At 47.6% G+C, this 13,455-nt stretch overlaps 34 non-coding genes and 1 pseudogene across 34 annotated transcripts; all 35 read left to right on the top strand.

The window, feature by feature from the left end:
* Positions 1-188: 188 nt before the first annotated feature.
* Positions 189-307, top strand: LOC139224306 (5S ribosomal RNA). The gene has a single exon (XR_011586361.1). It is a non-coding gene; the product is annotated as a 5S ribosomal RNA (ribosomal RNA).
* Positions 308-462: 155 nt separating this feature from the next.
* Positions 463-581, top strand: LOC139224644 (5S ribosomal RNA). Its single transcript, XR_011586676.1, has one exon. It is a non-coding gene; the product is annotated as a 5S ribosomal RNA (ribosomal RNA).
* Positions 582-1,054: 473 nt separating this feature from the next.
* Positions 1,055-1,173, top strand: LOC139224307 (5S ribosomal RNA). The gene has a single exon (XR_011586362.1). It is a non-coding gene; the product is annotated as a 5S ribosomal RNA (ribosomal RNA).
* Positions 1,174-1,328: 155 nt separating this feature from the next.
* Positions 1,329-1,447, top strand: LOC139224158 (5S ribosomal RNA). The gene has a single exon (XR_011586232.1). It is a non-coding gene; the product is annotated as a 5S ribosomal RNA (ribosomal RNA).
* Positions 1,448-1,589: 142 nt separating this feature from the next.
* LOC139224645 (5S ribosomal RNA) lies at positions 1,590-1,708 on the top strand. The gene has a single exon (XR_011586677.1). It is a non-coding gene; the product is annotated as a 5S ribosomal RNA (ribosomal RNA).
* Positions 1,709-2,181: 473 nt separating this feature from the next.
* Positions 2,182-2,300, top strand: LOC139224308 (5S ribosomal RNA). Its single transcript, XR_011586363.1, has one exon. It is a non-coding gene; the product is annotated as a 5S ribosomal RNA (ribosomal RNA).
* A 155-nt stretch (positions 2,301-2,455) lies between these two features.
* LOC139224647 (5S ribosomal RNA) lies at positions 2,456-2,574 on the top strand. The gene has a single exon (XR_011586679.1). It is a non-coding gene; the product is annotated as a 5S ribosomal RNA (ribosomal RNA).
* A 473-nt stretch (positions 2,575-3,047) lies between these two features.
* On the top strand, positions 3,048-3,166 carry LOC139224309 (5S ribosomal RNA). The gene has a single exon (XR_011586364.1). It is a non-coding gene; the product is annotated as a 5S ribosomal RNA (ribosomal RNA).
* Positions 3,167-3,321: 155 nt separating this feature from the next.
* On the top strand, positions 3,322-3,440 carry LOC139224170 (5S ribosomal RNA). The gene has a single exon (XR_011586233.1). It is a non-coding gene; the product is annotated as a 5S ribosomal RNA (ribosomal RNA).
* Positions 3,441-3,582: 142 nt separating this feature from the next.
* Positions 3,583-3,701, top strand: LOC139224648 (5S ribosomal RNA). Its single transcript, XR_011586680.1, has one exon. It is a non-coding gene; the product is annotated as a 5S ribosomal RNA (ribosomal RNA).
* Positions 3,702-4,174: 473 nt separating this feature from the next.
* LOC139224310 (5S ribosomal RNA) lies at positions 4,175-4,293 on the top strand. Its single transcript, XR_011586365.1, has one exon. It is a non-coding gene; the product is annotated as a 5S ribosomal RNA (ribosomal RNA).
* A 142-nt stretch (positions 4,294-4,435) lies between these two features.
* Positions 4,436-4,554, top strand: LOC139224649 (5S ribosomal RNA). The gene has a single exon (XR_011586681.1). It is a non-coding gene; the product is annotated as a 5S ribosomal RNA (ribosomal RNA).
* A 473-nt stretch (positions 4,555-5,027) lies between these two features.
* LOC139224311 (5S ribosomal RNA) lies at positions 5,028-5,146 on the top strand. Its single transcript, XR_011586366.1, has one exon. It is a non-coding gene; the product is annotated as a 5S ribosomal RNA (ribosomal RNA).
* A 155-nt stretch (positions 5,147-5,301) lies between these two features.
* LOC139224175 (5S ribosomal RNA) lies at positions 5,302-5,420 on the top strand. Its single transcript, XR_011586238.1, has one exon. It is a non-coding gene; the product is annotated as a 5S ribosomal RNA (ribosomal RNA).
* Positions 5,421-5,562: 142 nt separating this feature from the next.
* On the top strand, positions 5,563-5,681 carry LOC139224650 (5S ribosomal RNA). The gene has a single exon (XR_011586682.1). It is a non-coding gene; the product is annotated as a 5S ribosomal RNA (ribosomal RNA).
* A 473-nt stretch (positions 5,682-6,154) lies between these two features.
* On the top strand, positions 6,155-6,285 carry LOC139224149 (5S ribosomal RNA; annotated as a pseudogene).
* Positions 6,286-6,427: 142 nt separating this feature from the next.
* On the top strand, positions 6,428-6,546 carry LOC139224313 (5S ribosomal RNA). Its single transcript, XR_011586368.1, has one exon. It is a non-coding gene; the product is annotated as a 5S ribosomal RNA (ribosomal RNA).
* A 155-nt stretch (positions 6,547-6,701) lies between these two features.
* LOC139224597 (5S ribosomal RNA) lies at positions 6,702-6,820 on the top strand. Its single transcript, XR_011586632.1, has one exon. It is a non-coding gene; the product is annotated as a 5S ribosomal RNA (ribosomal RNA).
* Positions 6,821-7,293: 473 nt separating this feature from the next.
* Positions 7,294-7,412, top strand: LOC139224314 (5S ribosomal RNA). The gene has a single exon (XR_011586369.1). It is a non-coding gene; the product is annotated as a 5S ribosomal RNA (ribosomal RNA).
* A 142-nt stretch (positions 7,413-7,554) lies between these two features.
* Positions 7,555-7,673, top strand: LOC139224128 (5S ribosomal RNA). The gene has a single exon (XR_011586217.1). It is a non-coding gene; the product is annotated as a 5S ribosomal RNA (ribosomal RNA).
* A 473-nt stretch (positions 7,674-8,146) lies between these two features.
* Positions 8,147-8,265, top strand: LOC139224315 (5S ribosomal RNA). The gene has a single exon (XR_011586370.1). It is a non-coding gene; the product is annotated as a 5S ribosomal RNA (ribosomal RNA).
* Positions 8,266-8,420: 155 nt separating this feature from the next.
* On the top strand, positions 8,421-8,539 carry LOC139224316 (5S ribosomal RNA). The gene has a single exon (XR_011586371.1). It is a non-coding gene; the product is annotated as a 5S ribosomal RNA (ribosomal RNA).
* A 142-nt stretch (positions 8,540-8,681) lies between these two features.
* LOC139224651 (5S ribosomal RNA) lies at positions 8,682-8,800 on the top strand. Its single transcript, XR_011586683.1, has one exon. It is a non-coding gene; the product is annotated as a 5S ribosomal RNA (ribosomal RNA).
* A 473-nt stretch (positions 8,801-9,273) lies between these two features.
* LOC139224317 (5S ribosomal RNA) lies at positions 9,274-9,392 on the top strand. The gene has a single exon (XR_011586372.1). It is a non-coding gene; the product is annotated as a 5S ribosomal RNA (ribosomal RNA).
* Positions 9,393-9,547: 155 nt separating this feature from the next.
* On the top strand, positions 9,548-9,666 carry LOC139224319 (5S ribosomal RNA). Its single transcript, XR_011586373.1, has one exon. It is a non-coding gene; the product is annotated as a 5S ribosomal RNA (ribosomal RNA).
* A 142-nt stretch (positions 9,667-9,808) lies between these two features.
* LOC139224320 (5S ribosomal RNA) lies at positions 9,809-9,927 on the top strand. Its single transcript, XR_011586374.1, has one exon. It is a non-coding gene; the product is annotated as a 5S ribosomal RNA (ribosomal RNA).
* A 155-nt stretch (positions 9,928-10,082) lies between these two features.
* On the top strand, positions 10,083-10,201 carry LOC139224652 (5S ribosomal RNA). The gene has a single exon (XR_011586684.1). It is a non-coding gene; the product is annotated as a 5S ribosomal RNA (ribosomal RNA).
* A 473-nt stretch (positions 10,202-10,674) lies between these two features.
* On the top strand, positions 10,675-10,793 carry LOC139224321 (5S ribosomal RNA). Its single transcript, XR_011586375.1, has one exon. It is a non-coding gene; the product is annotated as a 5S ribosomal RNA (ribosomal RNA).
* A 155-nt stretch (positions 10,794-10,948) lies between these two features.
* LOC139224322 (5S ribosomal RNA) lies at positions 10,949-11,067 on the top strand. The gene has a single exon (XR_011586376.1). It is a non-coding gene; the product is annotated as a 5S ribosomal RNA (ribosomal RNA).
* A 142-nt stretch (positions 11,068-11,209) lies between these two features.
* On the top strand, positions 11,210-11,328 carry LOC139224653 (5S ribosomal RNA). Its single transcript, XR_011586685.1, has one exon. It is a non-coding gene; the product is annotated as a 5S ribosomal RNA (ribosomal RNA).
* A 473-nt stretch (positions 11,329-11,801) lies between these two features.
* Positions 11,802-11,920, top strand: LOC139224323 (5S ribosomal RNA). Its single transcript, XR_011586377.1, has one exon. It is a non-coding gene; the product is annotated as a 5S ribosomal RNA (ribosomal RNA).
* A 155-nt stretch (positions 11,921-12,075) lies between these two features.
* On the top strand, positions 12,076-12,194 carry LOC139224325 (5S ribosomal RNA). Its single transcript, XR_011586379.1, has one exon. It is a non-coding gene; the product is annotated as a 5S ribosomal RNA (ribosomal RNA).
* A 142-nt stretch (positions 12,195-12,336) lies between these two features.
* On the top strand, positions 12,337-12,455 carry LOC139224326 (5S ribosomal RNA). Its single transcript, XR_011586380.1, has one exon. It is a non-coding gene; the product is annotated as a 5S ribosomal RNA (ribosomal RNA).
* A 155-nt stretch (positions 12,456-12,610) lies between these two features.
* Positions 12,611-12,729, top strand: LOC139224654 (5S ribosomal RNA). Its single transcript, XR_011586686.1, has one exon. It is a non-coding gene; the product is annotated as a 5S ribosomal RNA (ribosomal RNA).
* A 473-nt stretch (positions 12,730-13,202) lies between these two features.
* LOC139224327 (5S ribosomal RNA) lies at positions 13,203-13,321 on the top strand. The gene has a single exon (XR_011586381.1). It is a non-coding gene; the product is annotated as a 5S ribosomal RNA (ribosomal RNA).
* The last annotated feature ends 134 nt before the right edge of the window (positions 13,322-13,455 follow it).

A 13,455-nucleotide genomic window follows, 5' to 3' on the forward strand; every position in this document is an offset into this window, starting at 1 on the left:
TTTGGGGAACACATTTGTTGTTTTAACGATATCCTTGTTTTCTCCTACACTCTCAAAATAACAGCCCCAGCCTCCTCACTGTAAAAGGGACCAATTTAGCAACTTTAACAAAAGACCTATTACTGAAGAGTGCTGTCCCAAACTACAGGTCAGCATCTATAAAAAGCCTCTTTGTGAGTGACACTCTCGCTTACGGCCATACCACCCTGAACAAGCCCGATCTCGTCCGATCTCGGAAGCCAAGCAGGGTCGGGCCTGGTTAGTACTTGCATGGGAGACCGCCTGGGAATACCAGGTGCTGTAAGCTTTTTCTCTTCTCTTTTGCAGACAGCAGAAGGTGCTGCTGCTTCACAGGAGACGGACAAGACGTTTGACCTTTGAACTCCTGTTTTGGTGAAGTTCATTCACTGCTTTTTCTACAGGTCAGCATCTATAAAAAGCCTCTTTGTGAGGGACACTCTCGCTTACGGCCACACCACCCTGAACAAGCCCGATCTCGTCCGATCTCGGAAGCCAAACAGGGTCGGGCCTGGTTAGTACTTGGATGGGAGACCGCCTGGGAATACCAGGTGCTGTAAGCTTTTTCTCTTGTCTTTTGCAGACAGCAGAGGGCGCTGTCTCTGGACTTCACAACAAAAGTTTTTCATGGTCCTATTCAGTGTTTGCATCCATTACTGACAAGCCTATGCTGTTCTCTGCTGGACTACACTGACATACAAAGCACATGAAGCTAACATTACACACACTCAACCTCCAACTATGCCAAACGACAAACAGGCCTTTTCAGTCAGTATCAATGAGAAACTGACACATTTGGTGCCCTTAATAGTCAAACATTAAACAAAAGTAACCACACTCTCCTCCTTTTTGGGGAACACATTTGTTGTTTTAACGATATCCTTGTTTTCTCCTACACTCTCAAAATAACAGCCCCAGCCTCCTCACTGTAAAAGGGACCAATTTAGCAACTTTAACAAAAGACCTATTACTGAAGAGTGCTGTCCCAAACTACAGGTCAGCATCTATAAAAAGCCTCTTTGTGAGTGACACTCTCGCTTACGGCCATACCACCCTGAACAAGCCCGATCTCGTCCGATCTCGGAAGCCAAGCAGGGTCGGGCCTGGTTAGTACTTGCATGGGAGACCGCCTGGGAATACCAGGTGCTGTAAGCTTTTTCTCTTCTCTTTTGCAGACAGCAGAAGGTGCTGCTGCTTCACAGGAGACGGACAAGACGTTTGACCTTTGAACTCCTGTTTTGGTGAAGTTCATTCACTGCTTTTTCTACAGGTCAGCATCTATAAAAAGCCTCTTTGTGAGGGACACTCTCGCTTACGGCCATACCACCCTGAACAAGCCCGATCTCGTCCGATCTCGGAAGCCAAACAGGGTCGGGCCTGGTTAGTACTTGGATGGGAGACCGCCTGGGAATACCAGGTGCTGTAAGCTTTTGCAGACAGCAGAAGGTGCTGCTGCTTCACAGGAGACGGACAAGACGTTTGACCTTTGAACTCCTGTTTTGGTGAAGTTCATTCACTGCTTTTTCTACAGGTCAGCATCTATAAAAAGCCTCTTTGTGAGGGACACTCTCGCTTACGGCCACACCACCCTGAACAAGCCCGATCTCGTCCGATCTCGGAAGCCAAACAGGGTCGGGCCTGGTTAGTACTTGGATGGGAGACCGCCTGGGAATACCAGGTGCTGTAAGCTTTTTCTCTTGTCTTTTGCAGACAGCAGAGGGCGCTGTCTCTGGACTTCACAACAAAAGTTTTTCATGGTCCTATTCAGTGTTTGCATCCATTACTGACAAGCCTATGCTGTTCTCTGCTGGACTACACTGACATACAAAGCACATGAAGCTAACATTACACACACTCAACCTCCAACTATGCCAAACGACAAACAGGCCTTTTCAGTCAGTATCAATGAGAAACTGACACATTTGGTGCCCTTAATAGTCAAACATTAAACAAAAGTAACCACACTCTCCTCCTTTTTGGGGAACACATTTGTTGTTTTAACGATATCCTTGTTTTCTCCTACACTCTCAAAATAACAGCCCCAGCCTCCTCACTGTAAAAGGGACCAATTTAGCAACTTTAACAAAAGACCTATTACTGAAGAGTGCTGTCCCAAACTACAGGTCAGCATCTATAAAAAGCCTCTTTGTGAGTGACACTCTCGCTTACGGCCATACCACCCTGAACAAGCCCGATCTCGTCCGATCTCGGAAGCCAAGCAGGGTCGGGCCTGGTTAGTACTTGCATGGGAGACCGCCTGGGAATACCAGGTGCTGTAAGCTTTTTCTCTTCTCTTTTGCAGACAGCAGAAGGTGCTGCTGCTTCACAGGAGACGGACAAGACGTTTGACCTTTGAACTCCTGTTTTGGTGAAGTTCATTCACTGCTTTTTCTACAGGTCAGCATCTATAAAAAGCCTCTTTGTGAGGGACACTCTCGCTTACGGCCACACCACCCTGAACAAGCCCGATCTCGTCCGATCTCGGAAGCCAAACAGGGTCGGGCCTGGTTAGTACTTGGATGGGAGACCGCCTGGGAATACCAGGTGCTGTAAGCTTTTTCTCTTGTCTTTTGCAGACAGCAGAGGGCGCTGTCTCTGGACTTCACAACAAAAGTTTTTCATGGTCCTATTCAGTGTTTGCATCCATTACTGACAAGCCTATGCTGTTCTCTGCTGGACTACACTGACATACAAAGCACATGAAGCTAACATTACACACACTCAACCTCCAACTATGCCAAACGACAAACAGGCCTTTTCAGTCAGTATCAATGAGAAACTGACACATTTGGTGCCCTTAATAGTCAAACATTAAACAAAAGTAACCACACTCTCCTCCTTTTTGGGGAACACATTTGTTGTTTTAACGATATCCTTGTTTTCTCCTACACTCTCAAAATAACAGCCCCAGCCTCCTCACTGTAAAAGGGACCAATTTAGCAACTTTAACAAAAGACCTATTACTGAAGAGTGCTGTCCCAAACTACAGGTCAGCATCTATAAAAAGCCTCTTTGTGAGTGACACTCTCGCTTACGGCCATACCACCCTGAACAAGCCCGATCTCGTCCGATCTCGGAAGCCAAGCAGGGTCGGGCCTGGTTAGTACTTGCATGGGAGACCGCCTGGGAATACCAGGTGCTGTAAGCTTTTTCTCTTCTCTTTTGCAGACAGCAGAAGGTGCTGCTGCTTCACAGGAGACGGACAAGACGTTTGACCTTTGAACTCCTGTTTTGGTGAAGTTCATTCACTGCTTTTTCTACAGGTCAGCATCTATAAAAAGCCTCTTTGTGAGGGACACTCTCGCTTACGGCCATACCACCCTGAACAAGCCCGATCTCGTCCGATCTCGGAAGCCAAACAGGGTCGGGCCTGGTTAGTACTTGGATGGGAGACCGCCTGGGAATACCAGGTGCTGTAAGCTTTTGCAGACAGCAGAAGGTGCTGCTGCTTCACAGGAGACGGACAAGACGTTTGACCTTTGAACTCCTGTTTTGGTGAAGTTCATTCACTGCTTTTTCTACAGGTCAGCATCTATAAAAAGCCTCTTTGTGAGGGACACTCTCGCTTACGGCCACACCACCCTGAACAAGCCCGATCTCGTCCGATCTCGGAAGCCAAACAGGGTCGGGCCTGGTTAGTACTTGGATGGGAGACCGCCTGGGAATACCAGGTGCTGTAAGCTTTTTCTCTTGTCTTTTGCAGACAGCAGAGGGCGCTGTCTCTGGACTTCACAACAAAAGTTTTTCATGGTCCTATTCAGTGTTTGCATCCATTACTGACAAGCCTATGCTGTTCTCTGCTGGACTACACTGACATACAAAGCACATGAAGCTAACATTACACACACTCAACCTCCAACTATGCCAAACGACAAACAGGCCTTTTCAGTCAGTATCAATGAGAAACTGACACATTTGGTGCCCTTAATAGTCAAACATTAAACAAAAGTAACCACACTCTCCTCCTTTTTGGGGAACACATTTGTTGTTTTAACGATATCCTTGTTTTCTCCTACACTCTCAAAATAACAGCCCCAGCCTCCTCACTGTAAAAGGGACCAATTTAGCAACTTTAACAAAAGACCTATTACTGAAGAGTGCTGTCCCAAACTACAGGTCAGCATCTATAAAAAGCCTCTTTGTGAGTGACACTCTCGCTTACGGCCATACCACCCTGAACAAGCCCGATCTCGTCCGATCTCGGAAGCCAAGCAGGGTCGGGCCTGGTTAGTACTTGCATGGGAGACCGCCTGGGAATACCAGGTGCTGTAAGCTTTTGCAGACAGCAGAAGGTGCTGCTGCTTCACAGGAGACGGACAAGACGTTTGACCTTTGAACTCCTGTTTTGGTGAAGTTCATTCACTGCTTTTTCTACAGGTCAGCATCTATAAAAAGCCTCTTTGTGAGTGACACTCTCGCTTACGGCCACACCACCCTGAACAAGCCCGATCTCGTCCGATCTCGGAAGCCAAACAGGGTCGGGCCTGGTTAGTACTTGGATGGGAGACCGCCTGGGAATACCAGGTGCTGTAAGCTTTTTCTCTTGTCTTTTGCAGACAGCAGAGGGCGCTGTCTCTGGACTTCACAACAAAAGTTTTTCATGGTCCTATTCAGTGTTTGCATCCATTACTGACAAGCCTATGCTGTTCTCTGCTGGACTACACTGACATACAAAGCACATGAAGCTAACATTACACACACTCAACCTCCAACTATGCCAAACGACAAACAGGCCTTTTCAGTCAGTATCAATGAGAAACTGACACATTTGGTGCCCTTAATAGTCAAACATTAAACAAAAGTAACCACACTCTCCTCCTTTTTGGGGAACACATTTGTTGTTTTAACGATATCCTTGTTTTCTCCTACACTCTCAAAATAACAGCCCCAGCCTCCTCACTGTAAAAGGGACCAATTTAGCAACTTTAACAAAAGACCTATTACTGAAGAGTGCTGTCCCAAACTACAGGTCAGCATCTATAAAAAGCCTCTTTGTGAGTGACACTCTCGCTTACGGCCATACCACCCTGAACAAGCCCGATCTCGTCCGATCTCGGAAGCCAAGCAGGGTCGGGCCTGGTTAGTACTTGCATGGGAGACCGCCTGGGAATACCAGGTGCTGTAAGCTTTTTCTCTTCTCTTTTGCAGACAGCAGAAGGTGCTGCTGCTTCACAGGAGACGGACAAGACGTTTGACCTTTGAACTCCTGTTTTGGTGAAGTTCATTCACTGCTTTTTCTACAGGTCAGCATCTATAAAAAGCCTCTTTGTGAGGGACACTCTCGCTTACGGCCATACCACCCTGAACAAGCCCGATCTCGTCCGATCTCGGAAGCCAAACAGGGTCGGGCCTGGTTAGTACTTGGATGGGAGACCGCCTGGGAATACCAGGTGCTGTAAGCTTTTGCAGACAGCAGAAGGTGCTGCTGCTTCACAGGAGACGGACAAGACGTTTGACCTTTGAACTCCTGTTTTGGTGAAGTTCATTCACTGCTTTTTCTACAGGTCAGCATCTATAAAAAGCCTCTTTGTGAGGGACACTCTCGCTTACGGCCACACCACCCTGAACAAGCCCGATCTCGTCCGATCTCGGAAGCCAAACAGGGTCGGGCCTGGTTAGTACTTGGATGGGAGACCGCCTGGGAATACCAGGTGCTGTAAGCTTTTTCTCTTGTCTTTTGCAGACAGCAGAGGGCGCTGTCTCTGGACTTCACAACAAAAGTTTTTCATGGTCCTATTCAGTGTTTGCATCCATTACTGACAAGCCTATGCTGTTCTCTGCTGGACTACACTGACATACAAAGCACATGAAGCTAACATTACACACACTCAACCTCCAACTATGCCAAACGACAAACAGGCCTTTTCAGTCAGTATCAATGAGAAACTGACACATTTGGTGCCCTTAATAGTCAAACATTAAACAAAAGTAACCACACTCTCCTCCTTTTTGGGGAACACATTTGTTGTTTTAACGATATCCTTGTTTTCTCCTACACTCTCAAAATAACAGCCCCAGCCTCCTCACTGTAAAAGGGACCAATTTAGCAACTTTAACAAAAGACCTATTACTGAAGAGTGCTGTCCCAAACTACAGGTCAGCATCTATAAAAAGCCTCTTTGTGAGGGACACTCTCGCTTACGGCCATACCACCCTGAACAAGCCCGATCTCGTCCGATCTCGGAAGCCAAGCAGGGTCGGGCCTGGTTAGTACTTGCATGGGAGACCGCCTGGGAGACCGCCTGGGAATACCAGGTGCTGTAAGCTTTTGCAGACAGCAGAAGGTGCTGCTGCTTCACAGGAGACGGACAAGACGTTTGACCTTTGAACTCCTGTTTTGGTGAAGTTCATTCACTGCTTTTTCTACAGGTCAGCATCTATAAAAAGCCTCTTTGTGAGGGACACTCTCGCTTACGGCCATACCACCCTGAACAAGCCCGATCTCGTCCGATCTCGGAAGCCAAGCAGGGTCGGGCCTGGTTAGTACTTGCATGGGAGACCGCCTGGGAATACCAGGTGCTGTAAGCTTTGTCTCTTCTCTTTTGCAGACAGCAGAAGGTGCTGCTGCTTCACAGGAGACGGACAAGACGTTTGACCTTTGAACTCCTGTTTTGGTGAAGTTCATTCACTGCTTTTTCTACAGGTCAGCATCTATAAAAAGCCTCTTTGTGAGGGACACTCTCGCTTACGGCCACACCACCCTGAACAAGCCCGATCTCGTCCGATCTCGGAAGCCAAACAGGGTTGGGCCTGGTTAGTACTTGGATGGGAGACCGCCTGGGAATACCAGGTGCTGTAAGCTTTTTCTCTTGTCTTTTGCAGACAGCAGAGGGCGCTGTCTCTGGACTTCACAACAAAAGTTTTTCATGGTCCTATTCAGTGTTTGCATCCATTACTGACAAGCCTATGCTGTTCTCTGCTGGACTACACTGACATACAAAGCACATGAAGCTAACATTACACACACTCAACCTCCAACTATGCCAAACGACAAACAGGCCTTTTCAGTCAGTATCAATGAGAAACTGACACATTTGGTGCCCTTAATAGTCAAACATTAAACAAAAGTAACCACACTCTCCTCCTTTTTGGGGAACACATTTGTTGTTTTAACGATATCCTTGTTTTCTCCTACACTCTCAAAATAACAGCCCCAGCCTCCTCACTGTAAAAGGGACCAATTTAGCAACTTTAACAAAAGACCTATTACTGAAGAGTGCTGTCCCAAACTACAGGTCAGCATCTATAAAAAGCCTCTTTGTGAGTGACACTCTCGCTTACGGCCATACCACCCTGAACAAGCCCGATCTCGTCCGATCTCGGAAGCCAAGCAGGGTCGGGCCTGGTTAGTACTTGCATGGGAGACCGCCTGGGAATACCAGGTGCTGTAAGCTTTTGCAGACAGCAGAAGGTGCTGCTGCTTCACAGGAGACGGACAAGACGTTTGACCTTTGAACTCCTGTTTTGGTGAAGTTCATTCACTGCTTTTTCTACAGGTCAGCATCTATAAAAAGCCTCTTTGTGAGGGACACTCTCGCTTACGGCCACACCACCCTGAACAAGCCCGATCTCGTCCGATCTCGGAAGCCAAACAGGGTCGGGCCTGGTTAGTACTTGGATGGGAGACCGCCTGGGAATACCAGGTTCTGTAAGCTTTTTCTCTTGTCTTTTGCAGACAGCAGAGGGCGCTGTCTCTGGACTTCACAACAAAAGTTTTTCATGGTCCTATTCAGTGTTTGCATCCATTACTGACAAGCCTATGCTGTTCTCTGCTGGACTACACTGACATACAAAGCACATGAAGCTAACATTACACACACTCAACCTCCAACTATGCCAAACGACAAACAGGCCTTTTCAGTCAGTATCAATGAGAAACTGACACATTTGGTGCCCTTAATAGTCAAACATTAAACAAAAGTAACCACACTCTCCTCCTTTTTGGGGAACACATTTGTTGTTTTAACGATATCCTTGTTTTCTCCTACACTCTCAAAATAACAGCCCCAGCCTCCTCACTGTAAAAGGGACCAATTTAGCAACTTTAACAAAAGACCTATTACTGAAGAGTGCTGTCCCAAACTACAGGTCAGCATCTATAAAAAGCCTCTTTGTGAGTGACACTCTCGCTTACGGCCATACCACCCTGAACAAGCCCGATCTCGTCCGATCTCGGAAGCCAAGCAGGGTCGGGCCTGGTTAGTACTTGCATGGGAGACCGCCTGGGAATACCAGGTGCTGTAAGCTTTTTCTCTTCTCTTTTGCAGACAGCAGAAGGTGCTGCTGCTTCACAGGAGACGGACAAGACGTTTGACCTTTGAACTCCTGTTTTGGTGAAGTTCATTCACTGCTTTTTCTACAGGTCAGCATCTATAAAAAGCCTCTTTGTGAGGGACACTCTCGCTTACGGCCATACCACCCTGAACAAGCCCGATCTCGTCCGATCTCGGAAGCCAAGCAGGGTCGGGCCTGGTTAGTACTTGCATGGGAGACCGCCTGGGAATACCAGGTGCTGTAAGCTTTTGCAGACAGCAGAAGGTGCTGCTGCTTCACAGGAGACGGACAAGACGTTTGACCTTTGAACTCCTGTTTTGGTGAAGTTCATTCACTGCTTTTTCTACAGGTCAGCATCTATAAAAAGCCTCTTTGTGAGTGACACTCTCGCTTACGGCCACACCACCCTGAACAAGCCCGATCTCGTCCGATCTCGGAAGCCAAACAGGGTCGGGCCTGGTTAGTACTTGGATGGGAGACCGCCTGGGAATACCAGGTGCTGTAAGCTTTTTCTCTTGTCTTTTGCAGACAGCAGAGGGCGCTGTCTCTGGACTTCACAACAAAAGTTTTTCATGGTCCTATTCAGTGTTTGCATCCATTACTGACAAGCCTATGCTGTTCTCTGCTGGACTACACTGACATACAAAGCACATGAAGCTAACATTACACACACTCAACCTCCAACTATGCCAAACGACAAACAGGCCTTTTCAGTCAGTATCAATGAGAAACTGACACATTTGGTGCCCTTAATAGTCAAACATTAAACAAAAGTAACCACACTCTCCTCCTTTTTGGGGAACACATTTGTTGTTTTAACGATATCCTTGTTTTCTCCTACACTCTCAAAATAACAGCCCCAGCCTCCTCACTGTAAAAGGGACCAATTTAGCAACTTTAACAAAAGACCTATTACTGAAGAGTGCTGTCCCAAACTACAGGTCAGCATCTATAAAAAGCCTCTTTGTGAGTGACACTCTCGCTTACGGCCATACCACCCTGAACAAGCCCGATCTCGTCCGATCTCGGAAGCCAAGCAGGGTCGGGCCTGGTTAGTACTTGCATGGGAGACCGCCTGGGAATACCAGGTGCTGTAAGCTTTTTCTCTTCTCTTTTGCAGACAGCAGAAGGTGCTGCTGCTTCACAGGAGACGGACAAGACGTTTGACCTTTGAACTCCTGTTTTGGTGAAGTTCATTCACTGCTTTTTCTACAGGTCAGCATCTATAAAAAGCCTCTTTGTGAGGGACACTCTCGCTTACGGCCATACCACCCTGAACAAGCCCGATCTCGTCCGATCTCGGAAGCCAAGCAGGGTCGGGCCTGGTTAGTACTTGCATGGGAGACCGCCTGGGAATACCAGGTGCTGTAAGCTTTTGCAGACAGCAGAAGGTGCTGCTGCTTCACAGGAGACGGACAAGACGTTTGACCTTTGAACTCCTGTTTTGGTGAAGTTCATTCACTGCTTTTTCTACAGGTCAGCATCTATAAAAAGCCTCTTTGTGAGGGACACTCTCGCTTACGGCCATACCACCCTGAACAAGCCCGATCTCGTCCGATCTCGGAAGCCAAGCAGGGTCGGGCCTGGTTAGTACTTGCATGGGAGACCGCCTGGGAATACCAGGTGCTGTAAGCTTTGTCTCTTCTCTTTTGCAGACAGCAGAAGGTGCTGCTGCTTCACAGGAGACGGACAAGACGTTTGACCTTTGAACTCCTGTTTTGGTGAAGTTCATTCACTGCTTTTTCTACAGGTCAGCATCTATAAAAAGCCTCTTTGTGAGGGACACTCTCGCTTACGGCCACACCACCCTGAACAAGCCCGATCTCGTCCGATCTCGGAAGCCAAACAGGGTCGGGCCTGGTTAGTACTTGGATGGGAGACCGCCTGGGAATACCAGGTGCTGTAAGCTTTTTCTCTTGTCTTTTGCAGACAGCAGAGGGCGCTGTCTCTGGACTTCACAACAAAAGTTTTTCATGGTCCTATTCAGTGTTTGCATCCATTACTGACAAGCCTATGCTGTTCTCTGCTGGACTACACTGACATACAAAGCACATGAAGCTAACATTACACACACTCAACCTCCAACTATGCCAAACGACAAACAGGCCTTTTCAGTCAGTATCAATGAGAAACTGACACATTTGGTGCCCTTAATAGTCAAACATTAAACAAAAGTAACCACACTCTCCTCCTTTTTGGGGAACACATTTGTTGTTTTAACGATATCCTTGTTTTCTCCTACACTCTCAAAATAACAGCCCCAGCCTCCTCACTGTAAAAGGGACCAATTTAGCAACTTTAACAAAAGACCTATTACTGAAGAGTGCTGTCCCAAACTACAGGTCAGCATCTATAAAAAGCCTCTTTGTGAGTGACACTCTCGCTTACGGCCATACCACCCTGAACAAGCCCGATCTCGTCCGATCTCGGAAGCCAAGCAGGGTCGGGCCTGGTTAGTACTTGCATGGGAGACCGCCTGGGAATACCAGGTGCTGTAAGCTTTTTCTCTTCTCTTTTGCAGACAGCAGAAGGTGCTGCTGCTTCACAGGAGACGGACAAGACGTTTGACCTTTGAACTCCTGTTTTGGTGAAGTTCATTCACTGCTTTTTCTACAGGTCAGCATCTATAAAAAGCCTCTTTGTGAGGGACACTCTCGCTTACGGCCATACCACCCTGAACAAGCCCGATCTCGTCCGATCTCGGAAGCCAAGCAGGGTCGGGCCTGGTTAGTACTTGCATGGGAGACCGCCTGGGAATACCAGGTGCTGTAAGCTTTTGCAGACAGCAGAAGGTGCTGCTGCTTCACAGGAGACGGACAAGACGTTTGACCTTTGAACTCCTGTTTTGGTGAAGTTCATTCACTGCTTTTTCTACAGGTCAGCATCTATAAAAAGCCTCTTTGTGAGTGACACTCTCGCTTACGGCCACACCACCCTGAACAAGCCCGATCTCGTCCGATCTCGGAAGCCAAACAGGGTCGGGCCTGGTTAGTACTTGGATGGGAGACCGCCTGGGAATACCAGGTGCTGTAAGCTTTTTCTCTTGTCTTTTGCAGACAGCAGAGGGCGCTGTCTCTGGACTTCACAACAAAAGTTTTTCATGGTCCTATTCAGTGTTTGCATCCATTACTGACAAGCCTATGCTGTTCTCTGCTGGACTACACTGACATACAAAGCACATGAAGCTAACATTACACACACTCAACCTCCAACTATGCCAAACGACAAACAGGCCTTTTCAGTCAGTATCAATGAGAAACTGACACATTTGGTGCCCTTAATAGTCAAACATTAAACAAAAGTAACCACACTCTCCTCCTTTTTGGGGAACACATTTGTTGTTTTAACGATATCCTTGTTTTCTCCTACACTCTCAAAATAACAGCCCCAGCCTCCTCACTGTAAAAGGGACCAATTTAGCAACTTTAACAAAAGACCTATTACTGAAGAGTGCTGTCCCAAACTACAGGTCAGCATCTATAAAAAGCCTCTTTGTGAGTGACACTCTCGCTTACGGCCATACCACCCTGAACAAGCCCGATCTCGTCCGATCTCGGAAGCCAAGCAGGGTCGGGCCTGGTTAGTACTTGCATGGGAGACCGCCTGGGAATACCAGGTGCTGTAAGCTTTTTCTCTTCTCTTTTGCAGACAGCAGAAGGTGCTGCTGCTTCACAGGAGACGGACAAGACGTTTGACCTTTGAACTCCTGTTTTGGTGAAGTTCATTCACTGCTTTTTCTACAGGTCAGCATCTATAAAAAGCCTCTTTGTGAGGGACACTCTCGCTTACGGCCATACCACCCTGAACAAGCCCGATCTCGTCCGATCTCGGAAGCCAAGCAGGGTCGGGCCTGGTTAGTACTTGCATGGGAGACCGCCTGGGAATACCAGGTGCTGTAAGCTTTTGCAGACAGCAGAAGGTGCTGCTGCTTCACAGGAGACGGACAAGACGTTTGACCTTTGAACTCCTGTTTTGGTGAAGTTCATTCACTGCTTTTTCTACAGGTCAGCATCTATAAAAAGCCTCTTTGTGAGGGACACTCTCGCTTACGGCCATACCACCCTGAACAAGCCCGATCTCGTCCGATCTCGGAAGCCAAGCAGGGTCGGGCCTGGTTAGTACTTGCATGGGAGACCGCCTGGGAATACCAGGTGCTGTAAGCTTTGTCTCTTCTCTTTTGCAGACAGCAGAAGGTGCTGCTGCTTCACAGGAGACGGACAAGACGTTTGACCTTTGAACTCCTGTTTTGGTGAAGTTCATTCACTGCTTTTTCTACAGGTCAGCATCTATAAAAAGCCTCTTTGTGAGGGACACTCTCGCTTACGGCCACACCACCCTGAACAAGCCCGATCTCGTCCGATCTCGGAAGCCAAACAGGGTCGGGCCTGGTTAGTACTTGGATGGGAGACCGCCTGGGAATACCAGGTGCTGTAAGCTTTTTCTCTTGTCTTTTGCAGACAGCAGAGGGCGCTGTCTCTGGACTTCACAACAAAAGTTTTTCATGGTCCTATTCAGTGTTTGCATCCATTACTGACAAGCCTATGCTGTTCTCTGCTGGACTACACTGACATACAAAGCACATGAAGCTAACATTACACACACTCAACCTCCAACTATGCCAAACGACAAACAGGCCTTTTCAGTCAGTATCAATGAGAAACTGACACATTTGGTGCCCTTAATAGTCAAACATTAAACAAAAGTAACCACACTCTCCTCCTTTTTGGGGAACACATTTGTTGTTTTAACGATATCCTTGTTTTCTCCTACACTCTCAAAATAACAGCCCCAGCCTCCTCACTGTAAAAGGGACCAATTTAGCAACTTTAACAAAAGACCTATTACTGAAGAGTGCTGTCCCAAACTACAGGTCAGCATCTATAAAAAGCCTCTTTGTGAGTGACACTCTCGCTTACGGCCATACCACCCTGAACAAGCCCGATCTCGTCCGATCTCGGAAGCCAAGCAGGGTCGGGCCTGGTTAGTACTTGCATGGGAGACCGCCTGGGAATACCAGGTGCTGTAAGCTTTTTCTCTTCTCTTTTGCAGACAGCAGAAGGTGCTGCTGCTTCACAGGAGACGGACAAGACGTTTGACCTTTGAACTCCTGTTTTGGTGAAGTTCATTCACTGCTTTTTCTACAGGTCAGCATCTATAAAAAGC

This window comes from Pempheris klunzingeri, chromosome 24, assembly GCF_042242105.1.
Source record: "Pempheris klunzingeri isolate RE-2024b chromosome 24, fPemKlu1.hap1, whole genome shotgun sequence".
NCBI lineage: Eukaryota > Metazoa > Chordata > Actinopteri > Acropomatiformes > Pempheridae > Pempheris > Pempheris klunzingeri.